Here is a 6,851-nt window from a genome sequence, read left to right as displayed (position 1 = left end):
TATCTGGAGTTTAGTACAGTACCGAGCGCAGAGGACATCTGACCTTGAGGACCCTACGCAGGAGCCTTGAGAGTACGCGGAAATCCCCGGATATTGTAGTAAAAAGAAGCTGAGATACGCACCCCTACATGGAAAGAAGAGGTCTCATGTGCAGACAATTCCCTACTGTGACGCACCAGAAAGTGTATGTTCGCAATAGTTTTAAGTATACAGTATATTGGAGCGTAGGCCGGTTTTGTGGGTGAAGACAAATGGCTTACCACATACATTCGGCATGCAAAAAGATTGATGTTGTGAAATTCATGCAATACCCCAGTGCGGGGCAATATGGTTCAGTGTTTGCAAGCTACCGCTGTGAGGACTAGAGAGGTCAGTGTAGTGCTATATTGTGTGGGTCTAAACCCGTACCGCCCAGCTCTAAAGGCTCCAAGAAAAGAAGGAGCAATGGCTTAGTATCTCAGAGCAATAATGTTATTGTGCCGAAGGCTACAATAGGTCTGTAGAAGCGAGTTTCGCCGTGTTTGTATGAGGCCAGAAGTCCGCTTTCACCGTAACCCTGGCAACCAGCTTCGCCACTCCACAGGTATTCCGATGCTGCGCTACGCCAGTCTCCACCGCTGTGCTGACTCTTGACGTCACATGCGTCGTTATCTATCCTCATTGCGCATGAGCAAGCCGTTCGTGGGTCACCCGGTGACTCGTCCTGTCCGTGTTGTTCGCACAGAGAGGAGGAGGAGGGAAGCGACACCCCACCAGATGCGCACGCCGGCGCAGAGAGGAGCGTTGTTTCCGCACTGCGCATGCGCGCCGCAAAGGAAAGATTACCGATTGGAGCAGGAAAGCGTCTGCCGGAATCTTATGCTAAAGGCCAGAAAGTGGGTTCTACATAGAACGTTGGTGAATTTTGATGCGTTCGACAGAAAGCTGGCTGTGTTCGATACACCGCTCGGTCGCCCGTAGCCAAAGCTTTTGCTCTAAATTTGGCTGAGCAGCATTGAACGCCTCTAATATTTTCAATTTAAACAATCACTCAAACAAACAATCAGTTGGGGTAGGCAGATCCTTGCGGCAGACGTAGATTCCCAGCGGCAGCTGATGCACACTTCCCTCCAATTCATCGGCACCTGGCAACTGCCCATTCATACGCCTTTATCATATGCTCCTCCCCCATGCAGCGACAGGCGAAGAGGGCGATCTTGAGAGTTGACGCCTTCACAGCTGCCCCGTAAGCCTGTACATAATGACGTAACAATCCTAAATAACTCGTATAATAATCTTCCTGTAAAGCGTGCTCTGCGGTTGCAGAACCCTTGATGGGGTGAAATCACCTTCAAGGCAAGGTGACCATTTTACAGCCTTTTCCGAACCGGCTTCTTCAGGATGAGCTTATTGCTATAGGTTAGTCCACTTTGTCCTTGACAAAGTCTTGGTCTTGAGGTCGGGGGGGATCGATGGACCACAAATTAGGTGCATCATTTATCACATGGTGTTGTGCGTTGTTGCAAGTGGGAAATACACAAGGTGCTGTAGAGGCTTCCACGCTAACTATTTCGCGTCATTCTGTTCACGTTGAGGAACTAAAATAGAAAGGAAATGCAAAAAGGGTGATGCATTTCCTGATATTTTACGAGATAAATTTTAATAAGTTGCGTAATAGATCTTAGGGCATTGCATTCAATAGGTACCAAAAAACGATCCCTCCAGCATTTCGCTTATTTCCGTCAGTAAGTGGATAGTATATAAAAAATCACGGAATCGACGGCAGGATGATGACACGAACCTACTGGCCTTTTATCGTCACGACGAAGTTTCTTAGCTGAGGTTTTAGTTCCCGCTTGTGCTTCAACCTGTGGGTCCCGGACCTCGTTCAACGATGCGGGCCAGGAAGCGAAACTCATATTGGACCTGCTGAGATTGTAATTATCAAAGTGGTGTTTCTTATATGCATCATTGACAGACTACAGGGCATAGGACGGGAGTAGTTCTGGTTGTCTTTCAGCTATCAAGTAACAAACGGCCCGCCAACAGACAGGAATTTAAATCCCGTGCAACCCGAAGCCTTCATTAGTATGTTCGGTGGCATTGAAATGCCATGACCCAATTTGGCATTCACCTTCATGATACAGCTAATTGTCACTGCTCTTTTGCTAAGAGTTCAAGCTTCCAAGGCCTTGTGCTTTTGAGCACATCTGTTGCCGCGAAATAGCTTTCAACTGTGATCGTATATATTACTGACGTTTCAACTAATAACGAGAGATATCGATACCTACCCAGGCCCTCCTGGCGATGTTGACGATCACCTGAGCTGGTCAAGGGTTTGAAGAAATTCAATGCGAGAGGTCAGCGATAGTTGACGAAATTAAACTAATTTAGGTAAAGTTTCCAAACAACGACAGACGATACGATTCCTTATGAAATTGGCCAGAGATGACTAAATCTGCGTATAAATCACTTGCAAGCCTCAATTCAAAGTTGCGCACTATTAATATAATCTGGCATTAGAGCGTGGCTCAAGTGTCGTCATTACCTGGGCAAGTTGGAGAAATAGAAGATCGGTGAAAGAGATATTTCCACAAATGCTTGGTTTTTTACAGCTTTAAAGATACAAGATGCGAATAATGGCTTGAAGAAAGTTAATCGTTCAACAATGTGGCTGGTTCGTTACCGTCGACGTCCATCCGCATAGTTTCAACAAGCTGTCAAGCAGTGCGTGTACACTGAAGACCAAACTAAGGCATAAATAAATAGTATAAGCATTTTAAGACGATATAACCTGCATTTTTTTTTTTCTCAAAGATGCTCGTTACAGTGTCAGTGCAGACATTTTGCGAAAAGCGTTCCTCGCGCAAGCAGTTTCAGTGCGGAAAGGCGCGTATTGAAAACCTATGATGCGATAAACGCATTGTTAATGACATATAATTTTGTATCACCGCCGACCACTAAACAGGTTTCGCCAGCATAGTTCTTCAATATTGATACTGCAATACCTAAACTTGATGAAGTATGCAGCGTCCTTGTAATTTCCGCCAGGGACCTCTTTGCATATAAATAAACACCGCTTGCATCATTAACAACCCCGGAGATTTTTCTAGCATAATGGTTCCGACATCATTCGCACATATAGATCTAATAGGTTTTATGGTTGCGGTATTCTTACTTCTACAAACAGAATGTTGTGCTGCATGCTATCATTATCTCAACTGTAGCGAAAATTGTTTGGCTTTGTATAATTTTTAGCTTTTAAGCTTACTTATCGGCGTCTCTTCTCATCCATCGAATAATAATTGTTCTTTTTCCACTGCTTTATAAGCCTCTGCAAGATCTCAATCGAAGCACTAAATATTCCAAACTTCTTCTTTGCTAATTTAATTTTCTTCTCTAAAGCGAATTAATTTGACCACTACGCAATGAAATCGCATTGATGAGAGTGAAGTTCTAAATACGTGCATTACATTTGGTATTTCTCAAGCCATCATGGAACCGAGATGCTTAACTTACAAATCGTCAATTATTCTCGAATTTATTCTAACAACGTATGCCTGCTGATATCGTTTCTTCGATAACTTTTTTTCTTTGCGAGGTGATCATAGTATAATCAATTCATTGTTTGATTGTAATATTCCAAATAAATATTGTAATAATTCTAAATAAACGGTAAAACTTACCATAAAGACGATTACTTGCGAAGTAAAAAAATTTGTTTATACACGTTACGGCGAGCCTCCTCCAGCTTATGTGGAGAGAAACGGGCAAATTAAAAAAAAATGAAAGGTTAATGTTAATATTGCGTCCCTTATATCATAACATATTGACATCCCCAGTCGTCGCGATTTATCCGTAAAGTGCGATGGATGAAAAATAGAAAAACAATCTCGTTGCACTATAGGCACTGAGTCTGACATTGCATGGAATAGGTATTTCTGCAGTTTTAGTACACTATGAGCATGGCCCGCTAGTACGCCATGGTACGTTACATACCCTACGCTGGTATAGTACGAGACGCTGTAAGCATGACGGTCATAACCATGCTGTACTTCTATGCTGCGCAACAACCCAAACATTTTTGCGAACAATTAATCTGTCGTTTATTGAAGGGATCAGCCGCACCTGCAGTGAAGGCCAATCTCTCCATGAGAGCAATGTCGCACAGGTTCTCGACGGTACATTAAGTTCTACTTTCACCTACAAGACGCTTGCCAACCTGCCATCTATGCCACCCCAAAGACATTCGCGAATGTCTATGGGTTGGCATTACTTAAAAACTGAATAAATCATCCTCAACGGGTGGTAAAAAGTACTGAGAGAGATCAAATCTATAAGCAGCATACGAGTCAAGAGTCAAGAGGCTTTCATCCACCGAATCTGTTTTTAAAGAATATAAAGTTGGGAAAGTCACTCGCGCCGAAATGCAAGGCACAGCCCCCGCCGTTCGCCACTGCGAACCTTTTGCTTATATAAATATTTTTTTAAGTCGAAAGCCTACTCGCGGCCATGTGTCTTGTGTCAGGACGTCCGTCGTGACACAAGATAAATGGAAGAAAGGGCCACACTTTCGGAGGTTACGCGGACTTTCGCGAGATTGCATTTATTGGCTTGTACCAGCCATGACCCTATTACACCTTAACTAGTACTAGCAATAGTTATGGCTAATGACTAACTACTCTCTAACCAGTACTACTAGTAACACAATAGTACTAACAAATCACTAACTAGTCGCTGACTAGTACTAATTAGTCATTCATGAATAAACTAGCAATCGATAATGAGCTTCTTGCCCTGATGGGACTGGAACAGGTAGGTCACCGCCTCTTGCGGCGGGGGCTAGCTTGCCACTGAGTGTTGTCTGTTGTAGGCCGTCATTACACCTACCTGCCACCGCTTCGAAGGTGGTGGACGACGGCTGTTGATGCGGCGCGCGTCTTTCTCTCCCTCTTCTTTTTTCTTCTTGTCTATTTTCTTTCTTTCCGCCCGCCGGGGTGGTGCAGTGGTACCCGGGTGCTGGAGTATCCGGGTTCGAACCCTACCTCGGCGGCTGCGTTTCGATGGAGGCGAAACGAAGAGGCGTCCGTGTGCTGTGCGACGTCAGCTCACGTTAAAGATCGCAAGGTGGTCGAAATTACTCCGTAGCCCTCCACTAGGCCTCCTCTTTCTCTCTTTCTACTTTCTCTAACACCTTCTTCCCTTCCCTTACGGCGCGGTTGAGGTGTCCACAGATAACGAGACACTTACCGCGCCTTTTCCTTCCTGTAAATCAATCAGCTCTCTTGCTTTCCACTTTCACTCCGACCTTCCTCCTTTCTTTTACGGCGCGGTTCAGGTGTCCACAGAAAATACAAGTTAAGACACCGCGCCTTTCGCTTCCCATAATCAACCAGTTTCTCTTCTGTCCGCACGAGGCAGCGAAGGTTGGTCAGCTACAGAGCCAGTAGCAGGCCCGTGAATTTTATTTCCTTTCTTCCTACAGCCCGGAAACTCGAGTCGCAACGTTGGGATAACAAATGCGACGAGATGAAAGGCACCATGAATGAGGCCAATACCTGGCAACTGCTCAGGCTCCTGATAGACCCCACTAAGTCCAAAACGGCCGCCAACATAGAACAGGTCAAGGCGAGGTATAACTTTAAGGGTACGGACAAACAGCTCATTGACAAGCTCAAGTCCACGTACGTAGCTCCCCCAGCCACAGCGCATTACAAAGATTACAACGGACCGGCGAACAGCGAGCGTGACGCGTCCATAACAGTGGCAGAAGTCAGAGCGGAGCTGCACAGCCTAAAAAGACGCTCGGCCCCCGGGCCGGACCTCGTTAATAACAAGATGCTCGCAAATCTGGACGACGAATGGATCAACGCCCTAACCAAATATTTAAATCAGGTGTGGGAGAGTCGACAAGTACCCTAAGAGTGGAAGAGGGCTAAGATCACCCTAATCCACAAGCAGGGAAAACTACCGGGCTTGGAGAATCTCCGCCCAATATCACTAACATCCTGCGTAGGCAAACTACTTGAGAGAGTCATTCAGAGGAGGCTAACCAGATGCACCGAAGTTCGAAATACACCGACAACAATGGTTACTGATAAAATAAGTGATCATTTTGCCGTTCATGTTAATCTCTCTCTCGAAGTAGAGAAATGCGACCGTGCAAAGAAAAAAATATATGATTACAGACGGGCAGACGTTGCAAATATGACGACAATGCTGGTCGATTTCTCGTCTTTTTATCTCGATGGATTCGAGAATCGGTCGATCAACGACAACTGGGTATTGCTTCGTGATAAACTTCTTGAATGTCAGAACGCATGTGTACCAGTGTTAGAAATAGCCCCTTGTCATCGTAACCCATGGTTCACGACAATAATTAGGCGCAGTATACGCAAAAAGAAACGCCTATAGAGGCATGCAGCTGTCTCGGACTCGGAGCAGCGTTGGGAGGCTTATCATGCGCAGTCTCTTCTCGTGAAAAAACAAACAAAAGAAGATAGAGGTGCTTTCTTTATTACTGAAATTGCTAACATGATGCGGAATGATCCGAAGAATTTTTGGAAGGTTGTAAAACCCAATTCTTCTAAAGCTATCCCGAGTTTAGATATAGATGGCATGCCAATAGACGAACTTCTTTTGGCGAATCAATTCAAATGTGTATTTTAGTACTGTTTTTACTGAAGAAGAGTCTTTTTTCCGCCACGGGCATTCTGGAACCTGTTGGTGACTCCATGAATGATATCACTGTTTCCTGTCATGGGGTAGAGTGTGCCATTGACCATTTGCCTTCGAACTCTAGTACGGAACGCGATGGAATTTCCACAAAACTGTTAAAACTAACCAAACACATCTCCGGACCACTGCTGTGC

This window comes from Amblyomma maculatum, chromosome 2 (assembly GCF_055883805.1).
Source record: "Amblyomma maculatum isolate TAMU_Amacu chromosome 2, ASM5588380v1, whole genome shotgun sequence".
NCBI classification, from domain to species: Eukaryota; Metazoa; Arthropoda; class Arachnida; order Ixodida; family Ixodidae; genus Amblyomma; species Amblyomma maculatum.
Note: the sequence above shows the minus strand (reverse complement) of the source record.